This window comes from Engystomops pustulosus, chromosome 3 (assembly GCF_040894005.1).
Source record: "Engystomops pustulosus chromosome 3, aEngPut4.maternal, whole genome shotgun sequence".
NCBI lineage: Eukaryota > Metazoa > Chordata > Amphibia > Anura > Leptodactylidae > Engystomops > Engystomops pustulosus.
Genome location: NC_092413.1, coordinates 174,165,367 through 174,185,038, shown reverse-complemented (window position 1 = coordinate 174,185,038; position 19,672 = coordinate 174,165,367). Strand labels below are relative to the sequence as shown.

Below are 19,672 nucleotides of genomic sequence, written 5' to 3'. Positions count from 1 at the left end.
TTTTTTGACATGTAGACCTTTCTCTATCACAAACATATGAAGGCTTGCAGTGGTGTGTCTGCAATCAGCATAGGCATCAAAAGTATGGACCCGCCAATAGCTGCCATAATCAATCAAACCTGCACAGATACAATTAATAGAGAGAAGAGTGCAGCAGAGATAACTCTGTTTGTTTCTTTTTTTGAGACACAGGCGGCGAACCTTCAAAGCCTTGATGAAGAAAGAACTAAAGAAGAAAGCATGGCAATGCTGGTAAGCAAGTAATTCATTTTATATTACTAAAAGCCATCTTCCGGGGGGTCTGTTTCAGGAAGGTGGGTGTTAGTGGTTACATATAAAGCACCTTCATATGGAAAGTGCTGTATACAAGTCAACTTGCTTTAATTAGGAATGCTAGTATATATTATATATTAAGGGGTCACAGTGTATGTTTTATATGCAGGGTCACAGTGTTGTGGCATTATTTTGTGACTGTAGTATTATGAGGGGCTGTCACGATACTAGTGGGACGGGAGCAGGAGTCCAGTAGTCAGGTAAGGCAGAGGAGGCTGGAGGCAATACACGGGTAGCCCGCAGGGGGCTGCAGTAGCCGTCTTGAACAGGAGTGTAGAGACCACAGTTATAGTCTGTTGTATCTCAGGAGCTGAAAGTGCAGTATAGATAACTTGCAGTCGGCAAAGGCGATGTTCCAAGGAACTAGAAGAAGATCTCCAGCAAGGAGTGTACAGGCTGTACTCAGTAAACTGAACACAATACTAACGCAAGCAGGAAGTGTCAGAGACACGTATATATAGGCAGACCAACAGGAGCGGACTGGGAAATTAATATGGCCCTGGAAAAAGTTTTAAAAGTGGCCCCATGTTGTGGGTTGGTCCAAATTCTCAGAAGATGGAGTCAACAAAAGGGGGTGGGTTCAGAATACGAACCACAGCCATGTTCGTAGAAGGTTTGCTTATGCAAAAAAGCAATTCTAACATTCCTTTGATATAAATAATATATTCTGCAGCAGCTGAGGTGTGTATTATGAGGTTCTCCAGCAGCTGAGGTGTCTTATATGATGATCTACAACAGCTGCTGTGTGTATTATGAGGTTCTGCAGTAGCTGAGGTGCGTATTATGAGGTTCTGCAGTATCTGAGGTGAGTCTTGCGAGGTTCTGCAGCAGCTGATGAGTGTATTATGAGGTTCTGCAGCAGCTGAGTCGAGTATTACGAGGTTCTGCAGCAGCTGAGATGTGTTATATGATGATCTACAGCAGCTGAGGTGTGTATTATGAGGTTCTGCAGCAGCTAAGATGTGTATTATGAGGTTCTAAAGCAGCTTAGGTGAGTATTATGAGGTTCTGCAGCAGCTGAGATGTGTGATTTGATTATCTACAGCAGCTGAGATGTGTATAATGAGGTTTTTCACCATCTGAGGTGATTATTATGATGTTCTAAATAAGCATGCGTTTTTGACAGGTTTTACCAATTATCTTTATTAAAACTGGTCAAAAACGGATGCGTTTTCAAAAAACACATGCGTTTTTGGATGGACTGATTTAAAAATGGACCAAAAACAGGTTCAAAACTCGATGTGTGGCATCATCCTAAGGGTTATGCCACACGACGCGTTTTTGGACCGTTTTAACATGGTTTTAGCACTTTTTGTGAACTCCAAGGCACAGGTAAGTAAATGTGCCCCAATATTTTTACAGTCCATCTCTGGAGTGCTGCAAGCTTTTTGGTTAAGATTGAAAGATAGAGAGAAAGATATAGGAAAGATAGATTATAGATAAATAGAAAGCTAGGGGAAGAAAGAAGATAGAAGTTATACAAGTAGACAGAGTTACAATAACTAGATATGTACCTCTTATAGGCAGCAGCCCAGACTTTCTCAGCTTTATTATGGCACTCACAGGCAGGAAGCATTTAGCAGCTGCACACTGTGCTCGGATCTTCTGTTCCTGCTGCTTTTGTGTTCCCCTCCCCTCAGCCAAATCCCGACTGGCCAGGACTAAGGTATTTGTGCTTTGCTCTCACAAAGCAGAGCAGCTTCTCCCCCACAGAGCTGCTGAATGCCCCCTCAAAGTTACTGCAGTATTTGTTTGGTCTATGGGGGAGAGCAGCAGCAAGAACACAGACCCCTGCTGCTGCTCCACCACCAATGAGCGAGGGCTCTGCACAGGGGGCGGGGCTCTTCTCCCCCTTCCATGCTGCCCGCCCGATGTGGGTGATTCGGCCCCAGAGGGGACCGGCCCACCCGGAACTTTCCAGGCAGATTGTATGGCCAGTCCGCCCCTGCAGACCAATCAAGGTAAACTGAGAGCGATTCTAATCAGGAGAAACAGGTGGCAGGTTTTACAAGTAGGTTCAACACAATAGTCCAGCAGACAACTATTCAACTAGCTGAGTGGCTCAGCAAACAAGGAGACACAGAACCAGGCACCGGAACACAGGTTCGAATCCTGACGGATTTGGCGACAAATTCTGAAGCAAATTCACATAACATGGAAGAATCATGATGAAAAGCGATGGAGAGACATGACTCGGAAGACATCCGATATAACTATAGTATAGACACTTACATGATCTGCAGAGCATCTGTGTAGAATGATCTTAGTTTGCCATATGGCGAGAAAAGATAGGACATGTCTTATCTTTTCATGGCTACGGAACGGTACGGTACCGTTCCGCTCCCATACGGGCCGCCACCCATTACTGACCTATGGGGGACAGTAATCCCCCGTATATACGTCCCCCTTACGGCGGTCTGAATGTAGCCTAAATCTGTATTAGTTTTGTTTGATAGATTTTTATCAGCATCGCTATAGTGTCATTATGTCTTGGTAACATGAGGTAACCTGACTTTTGCTACTGTGCTACCAGGACTTTATGTTCACCCCAAGTACTAGACTTCTCATAAAGGTAAGAGACACTTTATGGACCTTCTAAGACCTCTTGGCAATGAAGCAGCCATAGCTTCTGCATCCCCTCACATGCCCCTGCAGGCGTCAACTTTATTAAACACATGTGTGGTCAGAAAGAGGAGTTATGAGACTGTAATACTCCAAAGCTATGCGCCAATAAAGGGGTACACAAATGAAGCGCCATTTTGCAAATTCAGGGTAAAAACAAATACAACACTGTATGGGAGAGCTGCACATTTGTGTCGTCTTCTTGTCTGGTAGGTGTTCAGCAACACATCATCATATGGCTGATATGTGAATTGTGGCTGTTGTCACATATTTTTTATGTTGTTCAGAATATCATACGCATTATTTGGAAAACTAAGTAAAGGTAATCAAGCTGTCAAAACTCATGTTCATACACAGGAAGTCTGCTCCTATGCACTGCTTCCTGTAGGCTCATTGACAAGTGGCACGTAAATAACCTGCATCAATATAACATCAGTATAATAAGACACGTAACTATAGCATATTTTGATGACGTTTGTTTAAACAAGTGTAGATGTGAATCGTAATTAATAAAATGGAATAAATTATATTTTATACTTTGTTTTTCTTTTTCCAAAAACTGCACCTGGCATTCCCCCCTCTGTCCAGTGTTATAAACAGCAGATTTATGTATTTTCCTCCCTATCTTCCCCAGCTTTTTTCCATAGAGAATCCATAGAGATAAAGCAAAATCTATATATGCACCATTTAGGTATTTGTAGTGTTTGCATCATGTACGCCTTCATTGACTTCCCTATGTAATTTCATGAATGAAAATAAAATATGGAGCATCAAACTGAAAATTGGGGCTTGTCAAGCTGAAAACACATGAGAATTTACTGTATATCCATAAACTGGGGTTACATCATGTGTCTTAATATATTTGGTGCATCTGTAGTTTGTCTAAAAGTAGAAATTGAAAGGAACAAAACTACTGAGAAACCATTGGGGTCTCTACCTCTTACTACAACCCTTCATCATGTTTTCTGCAGATTTACTCCACAGTTTACTATCTCCAGCTGTATACAAAGACAGCTGCAAAAGTCTGTCTCTAGTGCCAAGAGGATTCCCACATTGTGTTACAGTTTGGCGCCTACAAGTTTCTGTCCTACTTTTTGAATGTAGTTATTGTTAATTCCAAAGTATCTTTATTCAGATGAATTTTGCTGACATATTCAGAGAATATCATTGCAATGAGGCATAAATGTGATACAAAATATATACATGTTAACATATCAAGTACATACTTACTCTTACTGTATTGTAGGCTTTATAAACACGGCTGTATTACAACACAGAATTGTTAAAGGTAAATTAGCCTAATAAACGATTACTAGTATGTTGTCTAGCAGCTTAACACCTACCAGAACATGTTTCTTTCATAGCCCAGCGTGGTTCCCTCATCCACAAATTCAACTTTGAAGTGAGATGTACATTGGTTGGATGAAGGAAAGGAGGTGGAAGGTTTAACACTGAAGTCAAGCTCTCCCTGCATCAGAATGCCTGCTCCCCAGTGATTGACGTCATGCACAGGACTTCTGGAGATCTGGTTAATATCTCTGCGTGCAGGACCATCAATTACAGAGAAGAGAGACAGAGAGAACTTGAATGCAGTGTTAAAATATCCGCCCCCCTTGACTTTATACAATTTACATCTCACTTCAAAGTAGATTTTTTTTGATGATGCCACCCCGTGATAAAATAAACATGATCTGGAATGTGGTCAGCTGCTTGATAACATACTGGTACTGGTTTATTAGGTCAAATTATGCTGACAGGTTCCCTTTAAAGTATGTAAGTAATGCTATAATGCCACATCCCTTCTTACAGTCATACAGTTTATTTTTCTGGAGGATTACACTGTAGAAACTAAAGAGTGCACAAGAAATTGTAACTGGAATCACAAGAAAAAAAAGGCACATCACAAATAGGCAAGAATGAAGAATTAAAGGGGACACTATAAAAAAAATGGGGCAAAAATTACAAAATAACAAGGATACGTGTAAAAAAAGGTCAGACATGATAGAATAATAACTAAAAGGCACTAAAGGCAGTCCCCTACTTAAGAACAACTAACTTAAAGACAACCCCTAGTTACAAACAGACCTCTGGATGTTGGTAATTTACTGTACTTAAGCCTTAGGCTACAATAAACAGCTATAACAGTTATTATAGGTCTCTGCAATGAAACTTTATTGCTTATCCTGGTTCTAATGACATCCCAACATTTAAAAACCAATTGTTACAGAAACCAAAAAAAAAATTGACTGGGTTTACAATTAAAAAATAAAAAAACTGTTCCGACTTACATACAAATTCAACTTAAGAACGAACCTATAAAACCTATGTTGAATGTAACCCGGGGACTGCCTGTACATATGAAAACATTGGGCCCATTGCACATAAAAATCTTAAGGGGCACTACAAATATAAAAGGAAGGACACAATAAAATAAATTTGATATAGGGCACAAATAAAAGCTGCAGATAGTACAATCTTTGCTGCAATACGCAGCAAAGACTTACCGGCTATGGAAAGGGGTCAGCCCGTGAGGTAAGGGGTGAATAGATAACATTTTTTTTTGACCAAAACATTTTAAGCAATGACAAGCGAGACTCTGTTGACAGGATACTACTCTATTGATCACAATGGGGCTTATTTACTAAGGGTCCGCGGATCGCATTTCCGTCGGACTTTCTGACATTTTTGGGATTTGCACTGCTGTGACATGGATTTAGAAGGGGATTGTGTCGCTTGCGATCGGATTTTGGCGCAGCAGTGCTGGCTTTCATGTGACATGTGATGCATCCAATGTACTTACATGCACCAGGAAGAAGATGGGGAACTCTGTTGGACCTGAGCAGCAAACCGACATATGCAGGTTATCGGGTGCATGATCTTAGTGAATCGCGGCACGGTGCATTGTCGTCGGACAATGCACTTTTGGGAACTCCGAGGGACCGGGTAAGTAAATGTGCCCCAATGTGTGATCCAAACATTGTCATTAATGAGGAGGAAAATCCCCACATACTGCCAAATTGTATTATGGTAGTAAATTATAGGATCAATCAGACAACCTAGGGTTAAAGTACCCTAGGGGGTCTGAAAAGAGTAGTAAAAAATTTGTAAAAAAAGTAAAAAAAAATATATTAAAAAAACTCTACAAATTCAAATCACTGCCCCCTTCCCTAGTAGTATAAATCATAAACAAGTTAGGTATCACAGCATCCCAAAATGCCCGATCTATCAAAACATAATAACGTTTTTTCATTGCGTTCAACCCTGTAATAGAAAATAGCGGCCAAAGTCGAAAACGGCACTTTTTTGCGATTTTGGAAAATGATAAAAAATTCTATAAAAGTGATCAAAAGACTGTACAGTCCTAAAAATGGTAGCATTGGAAATGCCGAAAATGACACCACCCACAGATCCGTAAACCAAAGTATGAAAAAGTTATTAGCACCGTACTGACCCAAAGAATAAAGTAGACATGTCATTTGAGGGCGTACAGTGAAAGCCGTAAAATCCAAGTCCACAAGAATACGCTGCAAATGTGTTTTTTTCTACAATTTCACTGCATTTGAATTTTTTTCCCGCTTCCCAGTACACGGCATGGAACATAAAATACTGTCACTATGAAGTGCAATTTGTTGCAGAGAACAAGCCATCACACAACTCTTTATATGTAAAAATAAAAAAAGTTATAGATTTTTGAAGGTGAGGAGTGAAAAATGTAACCACAAAAACGAAAAACAAAAGGGGTTTATGTGGGAATGGACAGATGTGTGGGGGTGGGGCACAAAAATCTTCCAGTCAGTTGCCCCCAAATTCCTAGTGGCCGCCCTGGCTGGTGCTAAATGATAAGTTACTATCTTTCCCCATTTGCTTTATTCATAGCAATACAGATCAGCATTACTGCTCGTTTCTGGGTATTGCTCTTCATGTACATAATCTACTATTGATTCACATTGATTGAAATGCTTTGTACATTCAGTCACATGTATGTTGTGAATGAATAGATTTATTATCTCATGTGAATATTAACAAGAATATGTAATATAAAATGCAGGCCTTATGCCTATTATACTAATGACATGACTACGATAACCTTAAAGTGCACATCTCATCATCATTACCATCAGGTATAATATAAGACATAGAAATTCACAAATCGCTGCTTTCATATGTACACTATAATAATTTGTGCCTGGAAGATAATGCGGAATCTATTACTTAAAATATAGTAATAAGGAAACAACAGGTCATTTAGCAGTAATTGTCCAACCTCTGTCATGCAAAGCAAACATCAGCTGTAATTAATACATGAGATGACCCTATAGATATCAGCAGAGACGCTCATGAAATGCAGATAATGATCATACAGAGATTTATAAAACAGATTCAGAGATGGGACTACTTAATTATTCTTTAATCTACAATTAATGGAAGATCTGATGTTATAGAACAATATATAACAATGAATTGTGTGGATCTAACCTTTCCTTTTGTTTGGATGTATACAGATGTGTGTGCGTTAGTTGCAGCCTTTCACAACTTTTGTTAGCATGTCCTCAATCTGGTTGTAATTTACCCCTATTAACAGAATAGGGGGACCTGACTGATCGGACCCCCACCGATCACAAGAATGGGAACAATTTGTTATAGTATCAGCATTCAATAAGTGGGTGTCAGAAACTGGAAAGCTTAGCGCTTGGCTATTTTTGACAACCTAATAGACAGTGAATGAGAATGCCGGAGATAGCTGAGCGCTGTAATCAGCAATTTCCACCCCATAAAATTGAATAAGGTGGTAGAACCAAGACATAGAAACTCAATTCTCCAGATTGCTAGGGGTGCTTTTCATGTGACTTGTTGGGTCCCATCAGTCAGACCCTCACAGTTCAGATAGTTATCCACTTTCCTAATCCTAATAGTTGATACACCACCTTTAACAAAATTTGTGGCCAGACATGTCCAAATCAGAATTTCTATGGAAATGGTTATAATCTATGTACCATTTCTTTAGACTAAGCAGACTTCTGATCAAAACATGCACCCTACAGTAAGAGCAGACATCAAGAGAGCCCATAAACCCACATTAAGTAAAATGGGGTTAGTTGAGTCTCAGATAAAAAAAAGTTCCAGCGCAGCCTCCAATGCACATGTGAACATAGTCTTAAAGGAAACCTACCACCACGGATCTACCTATTAAGGTAGTTCTGGTGGTTGGTTGCTCTAATGTAGAAGTATAGCCCTTTTAAGGGCTAATTCATTCATGGCCCAGAAATTTTATACATTTTAATTCCCCTAATATGGCAATTTTAAAGAGGCTACTGGGGCTTGGAGTATCCGGAGCTGAGGCTTCATGGGGCGGCTACTCCACATCCCAGCAGCCTCTTGCGTTCTGCTTGCCAATACATCTTCAGCGCGCGGCTCCTGGTAGTTGTGCGCACTCATCTGCGCAGCCGGGTTCTACGCATGAGCAGCAGCTACGTGTTTGGAGCCGAGACCCCACAGCTGGCGGCCGGCTCTCTGCGTATGCACAGACAGTGTGTAAAAATTGGGGATCTGTTACTAGAAGTATTAGATGGGGTTCTCACGGCACATACACCTAGTGTAATGGCAGCTAACCCTCTGTGATATATAGTATGAAATCTCATCTAATATTTCCTCTGCTGTTCTCACATGAAGGGTAAAGAAACATCTATAAATTCTCTTTCTAGAACACACTGGCCACATTTATCAATACTAGTGCAGTCTGCCTTTGGAGTGTGCAGAGGGTGCCCGATTCATAAGAACTGTCTTCACCACTTTTTTGTGCACTTTTATCATGCTGCATAATTGTGGCGCAGGTCAGTAATAAATGTGGCGAACAGTCCGGCTAAGCACTGACATGCCCCTTTAGGGGCACACTTAGGTCTTGTCGGGCACAAGGCAGTGACACAAAACTGGCGCAGAAACTTTATAAATACATGTGCAAGCAGTTGACACCTTCTTTTCAGTGCAAGGTAAGACAGAAAACTACGGTAAAACTGTCACAGGGAAGTCTCTCTTTTGTACATCTAATAGCTGAAGTCGGATCTATACAGAACAGGGCCGACATCTCTATAAGACATCACCACTGAGAAGCCTATAAAGTTGTGCTACAACTTCACATAGAAATTCTACTTATGTTTTAAAATATGACATCATGTAGATAAAGGTGTTAATAAAACATTGGGGGGGATTTACTAATTCTGGCGCAAGCACGACTGTTGGCATCGGAGATCACTCCCCGGAAAGCACAGGCCGATGTTTTAAAGTGGCGCACCGCTGTAAGCAAATAATGGGTAGGCGGTAATAATCATTTGTGCGCCATAAAAATGCAGACATCAATGAGATGAGCGCCAAAAGCTTACATGGACTGCGCCTTAATTTTGCTCTCTGACAATTTTTTTTCCTGGTCTATTGTGCGCCAAAGGTTGCGCCTGAAAATGCTGTCAAAATACACATAAATGTGGAGGATAATGTGGAAAAGTTAGGCCATGCCCACTTGCGCCAAAAAAAGATAGTCGAAAACATCTGTTCTTTCTGGCGCAAACTCATTATAAATGATCTGCAAGAATTCTGCACCCAAAAAACGAAATATCCTGGCATTTTTTAGGCGTGGATACGATAATACATGTCCCCCCATTATGTGTTATGCTTATAATACATATTTATCATCTTCCCAGAGGCGTCATTTACTTTTCATTAAAATTAATTATTCAAATATTTTTACTTATGACTCAAGAATAAGAATAATCTGTCCCTTACTTTTATTCCATTTAATGTAGTAATCATATTTTTCAAAGGTTTTTATGTGACAGATTTGTCAGGAATCCCCACTGAGTTGTTGTTTAATGGGGACATAATAGGGAACACACATAATAACTGCATTATAGTTGCCTATAGCAACCAATAAGATATGTGCACACCTGTGTATCTAATAAGGAAAAACAAAGAAAAAATATCGAAAGGAATAGGAGAATGACAAAACGCATGCAGATAAGACCAAACAATCCAATTTATTATAATGAGCTTTGCTAAAGTGTGACCTCTCACATATTGAAGACCTTCTAAAATGTGATCTTGTTGTACCTGAAGGGAGCAGTGAAAGAGAGGACGGACAATTTAAAATTTGCATGTAACAAAACAATGTTGTCTACCACGCTGTTCTCTTCCTCCTTTACAAGACATACACAAGGCTGGAACAGAGAGGCTCCATAGTTAGGGTTAGCTTCTTTGACTTTTAAAATGCATGATCCCTCTCTCATGAGGGAAAAAAATGGCAAATCTCAACGTTACCTCAATGATTACTAAATGGATCCCTGACTATTAGAGGAATAGGCCGCAATATGTCCACATGGGGAGGGGCACAATCATAAACAGTAGTCAGCAATCGAGGTGCCCCACAGGACAATGTACTTTCCCCATTTTACCCAGATCTTTGCCACCTCCAAAAATTCTCAGACGACTCAGTGCTTGTGGGATGGAAGGACAGCCACTACAGACATGTGGTATACAACTTTGTTAAATAGAGTGAAGGAAATAATCTCATCATAAATATCAAGAAAACAAAATAAATGGTCATTGACCTGTGAAGGAACAAAACCATTTGCGCACCTATACACATCAAAGACCAGGCAGAGTCCTCTCCTACAAGTAGCTAGGTGTACTGACTGACAACATACTTGTGTGGATGGCCAACAGTGACATGGTGTACAAAAAAGCATGGAAAATCGGATCCTCAGGAAGATCAAATCCTTCAACATTTGCAGCAAGATCCTTAGGTTGTTCTGTGAGACAACCAATAACAGCGTCATTTTCTATGCCGTCATCTGCTGGGGGGAATGCACAAAACCAAACTTGCTAAAATTACCAAAAGGGCCCAAAGCACAATCGGGGAGCCACTGAGTCTGTTTGATACCATATGGTAAGATAAATACCTATGTAAACAAGTATCATGCATTGTCCCCAACCATAATGCTACAACAGAGCAGCGACCACTACAGGCAGTTACAATGCAGAACTAAGAGATTCCACAACTTCTTTGTTCCCAAAACTGTCAATTGTTTATTCATTAAACAAGACCTTGATAAGTAGATGCATCCCCCCCATTCCTTTCCCCTGTAGATTATGTTGCATGTCTGCACTGTTTTAGTATAACTTTATTTATTTATTTATTTTTCTACCTTGATTACTCCAATACAGTTTTTTTTGCTATTTTTCACATGCATTGTCATTTTTTTGCCTGTACCATTGGTACATATGAATTTTTCCCCTGGGAATCAATAAAGTCGTATTGTTTTGCTGCACAAAAAAGTATATTTGTATTTTATTTTTGATGGAAGTCGGGCAGAGTGTATAGTACATGCTGTCATATAAATGATAATACATGATATCACAGTACATAGATAAAGCACACAGTGATGTCATAGTACAGGGATAATACACACAGTGATGTCATAGTACATATATAATCCACACATTGATAACACAGTGCAGGAATCATACACACAGTAATATCATAGTACATAGATAATGCCCACAATGTCACAGTACATAGGTAATGCCCACAGTGATGCATAATGCACACAGTGGTGGCCTCTCCAATAACTGTCAGTCACCATAATCCTGGCAGCCCACTACATACTGGGTTACCAGAGGCTTCCCTATGTCAGCCGCCCATCACACAATGGCATCACGAGTAAACACAGGTCTAGCACCTTACAAAGTATATCCTGAACCTGTGAAAATACTGACATAAAGGCCATGCGCACAGCGCGCTTTGATTTGTTCTGTACTTTAATAGAATTTAAAAGCTTTCTATTTGGAAGAAAAATATTTCACTTAAACTGTAAATGATGTGGAGCGTAAAAGCCTGAACTCTCCTTGTGGAGTTGGGTTTAAAAAATTAGATAGCCAAAAGTTTTTTCGGCCATAAAGCACTAAAAACAATTATGTATTTTGGGTGAAGTAAATCAGAGCTAAGATACAGTAACCTAGCATGGCCACTTCACTGTGGATGGAGCTGTTCTGGCTATGTCCATTGAGTAATCCCTAATACGGGGCTGCAGAGAACAGATGCTGATCACCAAAATGGATGCAGATTAAATTCAGATGATGCTTATGTTTTAATGTTGGCAAATATATTGGCAAAATAGCACAAACATGATTGTTAGTATGATAGTGAGCCAGGACTTTTCTGCGAGATTTGCTGATCTATATCTGATGGTAAGCAGAGAATGCAAAGATATATCTGATTTGCTGTTACATGCAATGAGAAGTAATAAGCATGCCGTGACATATTTTAAAAAAGATTTTCGGTGTTATGTAACTGAGAAATAGTTATTGTGTAACTATTCAATATACCTTTGTTATGTTTTATTTCCTATTTATTTTATTTTCAGTATCTCTGACTGCTATTAACGAATAGAACCATTGTGATTTACATCATGATGCAGAATTTTAACTGGTATTTTCCTGTATCACTAATTAATCTACCAAACCATAAAAAGCATTTTCATTACCAGGATTTATACCGGAATTTTATCTTTTCATTCTCCATGTAGAGTGTCTACGACCCACCAGTAAAATATTTTCATGGAGCCCACCATGTTACAGCTACGTGCAAATATTACTTGATCCACTGTGAATTCCTAAACATGGCGAACCCCAGCTTATTTTCTAGGATTTTTATGGCCCTAGGAGCCCTGTCAGTAACTTGCTGACTGGTTTTTGCCTTAACTTTGGTCCTCTAAGCCCTGTGAGACAGGAATACATGGCTATAAAGTAGGAGACATCAGGCAGTGGAAAGATACTGTGATGTGATTGAGAAGGATACTGGTTAGCTAGACATTATGGGGCACATATACTTACTCGTCTCATTGACGCCGCAGATCCAGAATGTCCAACGAGGATTCGGAGCTGCTGTGATTTGCTAAGATTGTGCGTCCAATTTCCTGCATGTGTTGCTTCCCCGCTCAGGTCCACCGGAGTTCATCTTCTTCTTTCCGGTACATGTGAGTGCTGATCTTGCGACACAATTTGTTTTTTAAATTCCGCGGTTTGTCCGAATCAGTCAGGTTGTCTGACGTCCATGCCCCCTGATTTGTGTTGTATGTGTTGTATGCTGATGCGTCACAATCCAATCCAAAAATCTGGGGTAATTCAGTGCAAAACGGAAAAAAACACGAAACCCGACAGAAATGCGTCCGACGAACCCTTAGTAAATGTGCCTCTATGTTTCATCTCAGTCATCCAATTCATCTACAATATCTAAAAATTCAACTGGTTAATCTACTCATACTACTATAGGATGGATGAAGTGATGTCTTCTGTCATATGTATTCTGATTTACTGAGAGGTCTTCTGCACTTCTCATGCCGGGTCTGGTGGTCTACCAAGCTTAGTTAGTGCCAGTGGATTCACCTGTGGGCCAGTCCAGGTCTGACTGTCTTTCATTTTAGGATAAATCTCCAGTATTTGATTGGTGGAGCTGCGTTGCCAAACACTACTACTGATCAACTACCCTCGATTGCACCCTCAAACTACAAAAAGCTTCTTCCTTAGTGTATGGACAGGATCGGAGTTCACCTACTACCGACCTATCCTTAGGCTAGTTCTTTAGTAGGTAAAGTGCCCATAAAACACTTTCTAGGACAAAACTATTTTCTCCAAAGCATCTTCTACTCTATGGCCCATCCCCCCAAAAATCATCAACTTAATAAAGTCGAGCACTAAGGTACGAAATGCTGGAATAAGATGAACAGTAATGAAGTATAAGGAATGTAATCCCCTTTATACAGTTCTTTTGCTTGTTAATAGAAAGGCTGTGGTACGTATGGCTCCAGTAATTAGTCACACCGGTGACACAGTAATAAGTATGCAGACTATATGGTAATTAGACCCTGCTCCCTGACTTTTTCCATTATCTACCCCCAGGTGCTGTAATGTTACTTGCTGTATCACCAAATGCAAATCTATTCTCCGCTACTGATTAGAGACATTAAAAGAAGGATTATCTATATCTAACAGAAATCTACTTCTCAGAGTTAATATGAAGAATAATAAAATTTTAAAAAGAGTCTATCAGATACAAAATGCCTCCTAAACCAATAACAGGGACTTGAATAATAGAAGCAGAAAAACTCATAATGAAATGCAAAAATAATAACTTTTTTTATTTCTAGATAGGCAAATAAAGTCATGTTTGAGTTCTGTTACACACAGAATAAAAGTAGTTGTATAGGATAGGAGTAGTTGTACTGTGCTGTGTCCATATATACAGGGTAGAAAGAATAATACCTTGTTGTGCCTATTTATATAGGATAGGAGTAGTTGTACTGTGCTGTGTCCATATATACAGGGTAGAAAGAATAATACCATGTTGTGCCTATTTATATAGGATAGGCGTATGTCATGGGAGCTCCTGCGACCCACCGTTCGGGTTGCAGGCGCGCCCATGCCCCTCTCAGCTGCTCTGGTCCCTCGCTGGTTCACTTACCTCACCGCAATCCAGTGCTGACTCTGGTGGTACCCCCCTCCTAGGGCGCGCTCCTGACGACTTCCTGAGATTTAAAGGGCCTGTGTGCAAATAATTGGCGCTGGACGGCTGCTGGTTCTGTTAGATTTCAGCCCCTTCCTGTGTCCCCTGCCGGATCTTCATGCCTTGTGCCCTAGAGAAAGCTGTGTTCAGCCGTTGTCATCCCAGTTCTGTTCCTGACTGCTCTCCTCTGCTGCCTGCCTTGACCCATTGCTTTGTCCCCAACTATGATCTTGTTCTGCCCATCCTGACCTCCTGTCTGTCCCTGATGATTCTGCTCAACATCTTTGTACCTCGCCTTGGCTGCCACCGCAGACAAAGTAGCACCTGCGGAAGAACCTGGTGGTACCACGCCGGAGCAAGTCCAACCCGCATTGTGGCGGCTCTGGTGAAAACTGGGTAGCACTTAGATTCCAGTCCCAGGTGTCGGCTTACGACATCATCCATGGTCCAGTGGGTCCATTACCCCTGAATGCTGACGGGGTAGTTTTACTTTGCTGTGCCTATTGATACAGAATAGGAGTAGTTGTACTGTGCTGTGTCTATTTATAAAGGATAGGAGTAGTTGTGCTGGGCTGTGTCCACACATACAGAATTGGAGTAGTAATATTCTGCTGTACCAATTTATATACCAATTGTGTATAACAGGAAAAGTAAAATTATGCTCTGTTCCATCTATTCAGCATAGGAGTAGTAATACTGTGTAGTGTCCATTATAGACAGGATAGAAGTAGTAGTAATATTGTGCTCATGCAAACAGAATAAGAGTAGTTGTAATGTACAGTGCCTACTGTGCAGTTTGGATTGGTAAAGCATAAGAATATTATAACTATGTCTATATGCACATCAATAATGCTGTGTAATACTCAATATATACAGGATAGGAGAAATATAGTGTTGTGCCCATACTGTATATGTATAATAGGAGGATTAGTACTGTGCAGTACCTAGATACACAGGAAATTAGTAGGAGCACTGTTCTATGCCCACACATAGGGTAAGAGTAGAAGTACTCTATATGCAAGATTGGACACTGTTTTTTTCCTACAGGCATTATATTGGGTGCAGGGGCTGCATGCTATCTACTAGGGGGGGGGGGGTGCAGGCTATATACTGGGGGGCAGGGGCTTGCAGGCTATATACTACAGGGGGCTGGCAGGCTGTATATTAGGGGGCTGACAGGCTATATACAAGAGGGGTAATGACAATCTCCAAAAACAAATGAAGCAGAGGTGGAGTGGTATCCCGTAATCCTCTATATGAAAATTAGAAGTTTACTGTAACTGGTAATAGATATACAAAACCTACTCAAAGGAAAAAACCAGATTTGCACAGAAAGATTTACTGTAAAGCATAAGGCAGCATGCCGAAACGCGCGTCGGGGTGTTCATCCATCTTGGAGGCTGTTTACTCTTGGTGCCTAGGTAATTGTCAGATTGAATTGTTACACATGACTCTATTGTTTACTACTGCTTTTACCTTACTTTTTCCTATGCTGGCACATTAGATTGACTCTATTCATTTACAAAATACCTTCCCATTCTCTATGCCCACTTGATGTTTTAGACCTCTTTTTCAGCATTAACTGGTTCTCTCTCTCGGTGTCAAAATGTCTGTTCCTTGTATTTTATATTCATTGAATGATTTTTACTAAAAATACCTTAATAAAGTTTTTTGTCTTATGCTTTACAGTAAATCTTTCTGTGCAAATCTGGTTTTTTTCTTTGAGTAGGTTTTGTATATACTAGAGGGGGCTGGCAGGCTATATACTGGGGGGCTAGCAGGCTATATACTAGAGGGGGCTAGCAGGCTATGTACTACAGGGAAATGGCTATATACTATAGGGGGCTTGCTGGCTATATACTGGGGGGCTGGGACCAATGCATGTCCTACCCTCGGCTTATACTCCAGTCAATAGGTTTTTACCAGTTTTTATGTGAAAATTAGGGGTTTCGGTTTATACTTGGGTGGGCTTATACTCAAGTATATACGGTACTTAGGAAGAGAGCAAGAGATTCTTTTATCTTACAAATGATGGTGCCATCCATGGGCTCCCAGACTTCTAAAATGGAATTTTAAAATAAAGTTTAAGTGAAACAAGTCTTTATCTAATAAATTTCTGCATGAATCAGTGTTGATTTCACCTACTTGGCTGTTTCCTAAGTACAATAATATGAAATTGTCTTACTGTACACATGTTATACATTATGCAGTAGAGATATCCTTAGCCGAGGGCCATGTGACCAGTGAGTATATCACATGAATTCTCATGATCACAGTAAATGTTTGTTTTCTAGACTTTGCCTAGAAATTCTGACCAAGGTCAGTTTGATGTACTCATTTATATACTTAGGTAACAAGTACAGCCCTTGTATCATGGTATCTGGGAAAAGATTATGTTCTTGACCCACCTATATTTGTACTTCTTGAACATAATTCAGAGAAAATATTATGTCTCCTTCCTTTAGACATTGTAGGCTGCAGGGCTAGCGCCAGCACTGGGCAGATCCACGGGCAGGTGTTGGGGCCCAGGGCTCCTGGGGGGACCCACATAGGGCTGTATATAAGGAATCCATGGGGGTGAGGTGGGCTGTATCTAATGAATCCATAGGGGTGAGGGGGACTTTATAAAAAATAACCATAAGGGACTGTATATAAAATAACAATGATGGGGTTGTTTGGTATGATAAACTAGGGAATATTTTAGGGAAGAATTAGTTTCTAAATTTTTAATGTCGCCATGTGAGATCACTTCAAAGTGGCCTAATGTCGCCCAGCAGCCTACTGAAACCTGGAGCCAACCTTGGTAGGTTGTATAACAAAGTAACAATGTAACAAAGATTATGCACAATTAACACATCAAAAATTTTATGAAATTGGAAGCAATGCGTCTAAAGTTTACTAGAGTTTTCATATTTTTGACATATCAGACTAAATGACAAAATAAAAATCATCTTAATTTCAGAAGGAATGATTGGTTCATTGTCATATGCAAATCCAAACTTTAGTCCGCACCTAGTCTACTGTGGACTAGCGCTTGGTAGAGCTCTGACTCATTGAGAGTCCATATATACAAGTCCCATGTTTTTCACAGTCCATTGATCCAATCCTATCTAAGATGCAATCCTAGTGTGGGCAATGTTTCATTCAAGTGCTTTAAGTAATAGTTCAGAGCTGTGAAAATCAAATGTGAATATCTAGGTGGCCACTTGTACTACAAAAATGGATGGTTGGATGGAACTAGTATAACACCAAGACCAAAATCTGACCAAACTTGGGATCATAATCGAATGAGTTTGATTAGAGTTAGGTCAAAGTATGTGCGCCCGATTTCCTGCATATGTCACTTCCGCCAGAGTTCACCTTCTTTTTCCCGGTGCATGTAAATGCATTGGTTGTGACACAATTTGAATATTAAATCCTGCGCTCAGTCTCAATCAGTTGGATCGTCCGACGGCCTGCCCCCCGATTTTTGTGCCACAATCCAATCGCGTGCAAATCCCAAAAATCTGACGAAAGTGCGATCCGCGGGACCCTTAGTAAATAAGCCCCACTAGATTTTTACTGACCAAAAGTGCACAAATTTGATCCAAGTTTGGTCACATTTTGGCCCTAGTGCTATCTTAGTGTCATCCAACAATCTGTTTTTGCAGTCCTTGTAACATCCAAGTTGTGTCAGATTTTCACATCCGATTTTCACCTCACAGCACAATAGAATATTAATGAGGGTCATTTATCAGAATTGTTATTCTTTCTTTCTGCTTTCCCTAGAAGTGATGGCACCACTCACAGGTGTTAACCCCTTATGTCAGCATCTTGGATCCACCATTTTGGATCCAGTGGTTGCCCCCACGGACGTCATTGTTGCTTTGACAGCAAGGACCCTATTGGTGGGATCTATGGCTGTCATAGCAGAATCTGTAAAGGAGCCTGTGATCAGCAGGTTTTTTACAGATCCAGTACCCTAGGGCAGTGGTGGCGAACCTATGGCACGGGTGCCAGAGGTGGCACTCTGAGCCCTCTCAGTGGGCACTCAGGCTGTTGCCCAAGCACAAAATTCACCAGACAGGACTTGAGGGATCCTCCTGCAAGCCCAGGTAGCCCAGGAAGAAAAGGTGTGGACATGGGCGGATTATCATTGGAGTCATTAAAGTTCCTGCTCTTGGCCCAACAATTCTCTCTGTTCAGGGAAGCTCCAATGGGAATCTGAATTTTCCCTCCTTCTGTCAACGATATTGGTGTGCTCAGGACCCTTGAAAGCTGTGGTATAGCACGGAGCAAGAAGATTTTCATAATTTAATGGTAGAATTGCTGTGTTGGCACTTTGCAATAACTAAGTGGGTCTGGTTTGCATTTTGGGCATTCAGTCTGTAAAAGGTTCGCCATCACTGCCCTAGGGGGTCTAGAAATACAGTAAAAAATAAAAAAGTTTCAAAAAATAAAACACCATTTCAAAGTTCAAAACACCACCCCTTCCTTAAACAATCAGAAATACGCGAGGTGTTGCAGTGTCTCAAAATGCCTGCCGTATCAAAATCTAAAAATGTTTATTCCAGTTATTGAACTCAGTAACTGAAAATAGAGCCCAAATTGTCCAAATCACCACCTTTTCACCATTTCCCAACCTATATTAATTTGAATTAAAATTTTATAAAACAGTCAAAATCCAAGGATCCTGCTCCAAAATTGGTAAATTGGTACTAAAGTCCAAGGATCAGATTTATTACTACAGTTGTGCCAGCAACTTATTAACAGAAAAATACATCTGCTTTCCCAAAACTAATGTTAACCCCTTACGGACATGTGTACTGTAGGTCACATGACAGCTGCGGTTGTACGCAGAGGGCTCATGGGCTGAGCCCTCTCAATCCAAGGTGGGCCTTTGTATATTGCAGCAAACACCCACTTGTAACACCCACGGTCAGTGCTGGCACCCATCGCGGGTATTAACCATGTAATTGCCACAGGCAAAGCTGCCAGAGGCATTTAAATCCTGGTGGCGCGTTGGGGCAGCAGTGATCAGTTGCCATGACAGCCCCACAAAAAAAACGGCGCAAATGCGCCCGCTTTTTCCCGCTTCCCAGTACACTGCATGGAATATTAAATACCGTCACTATGAAGTGCAATTTGTTACACAGAAAACAAGCCTTCACACAGCACTTTACATGGAAA

The 19,672-nt window shown here is 40.6% G+C and overlaps 1 protein-coding gene across 8 annotated transcripts in view; it reads right to left on the bottom strand.

Moving 5' to 3' along the window:
• Positions 1 to 19,672, bottom strand: part of DOCK10 (dedicator of cytokinesis 10) — a 180,824-nt gene that overhangs the window by 119,957 nt on the left and 41,195 nt on the right. The window lies entirely within an intron of this gene.